Raw genomic sequence first — 778 nt, forward strand, 5'->3', positions numbered from 1 at the left:
TACAATACCACAATTTTCACAAAAAGCTTCATTAAAATTATTAGAATGAGCAGAAACATTAGCAATAGAAGTAGGAATAGCAGTACTAAGACTATCTAGTTTCTGGCAAATAGATGTAATTTGGGCTTGCAAAAAGGATACTGAATCAACATGGTGTTTGCCTTTGTTCGCAAAGCCTCTAGAATTTCCATATTGGGAATTATGTATTGCCATATCTTCAATAACTTGACCTGCATCATCAACATTAAGATTCATAAATCTACCACTAGCCGCGGAGTCTAGAATCCTCCTGGATGTATTTCCTAATCCGTTGTAAAAGGCTTGAATCAACAGCCACTGTGCTAGATTATGATGGGGACACTCCCTCTACATATCTTTGAATCTCTCCCAAGCTTCATATAGCGCTTCATTTGGCTCTTGGGCAAAATTCTGAATTGCACTTCTCAATAGAGCTGTTTTCTCTGCAGGGTAATATTTGTTATAAAAATTCAAAGGAAGAGTTTCCCAGTTAGTAATACCTAATGCAGTTCTATTAAAACATTAAACCATAGTTTAGCTTTTCCACATAATGAAAAGGGAAAAAGAATCTCCCTTATTTGGTCCTGCGTAACCCCATTCTGCCTAATAGTATTGCAGTACTGACAGAAATATGCAATGTGAAGATTTGGGTCTTCACCCTTGGATCCACTAAATTGCTTCCTTTCTATCATAGTTATGAAGTGGGGCTTGATCTTGAACTGGACTCCCTCGAGATCTGGAGTAGGCGAAAGGTGTGGAA

At 37.8% G+C, this 778-nt stretch overlaps 1 non-coding gene across 1 annotated transcript; it reads left to right on the forward strand.

Annotated features, from left to right (window-relative positions):
- Window positions 1-343: 343 nt before the first annotated feature.
- On the forward strand, window positions 344-450 carry LOC145587075 (small nucleolar RNA R71). Its single transcript, XR_014101118.1, has one exon. It is a non-coding gene; the product is annotated as a small nucleolar RNA R71 (small nucleolar RNA).
- Window positions 451-778: the final 328 nt, after the last annotated feature.

Source organism: Chenopodium album, chromosome 16, assembly GCF_948465745.1.
Source record: "Chenopodium album chromosome 16, dcCheAlbu1.1, whole genome shotgun sequence".
Taxonomy (NCBI): Eukaryota; Viridiplantae; Streptophyta; class Magnoliopsida; order Caryophyllales; family Amaranthaceae; genus Chenopodium; species Chenopodium album.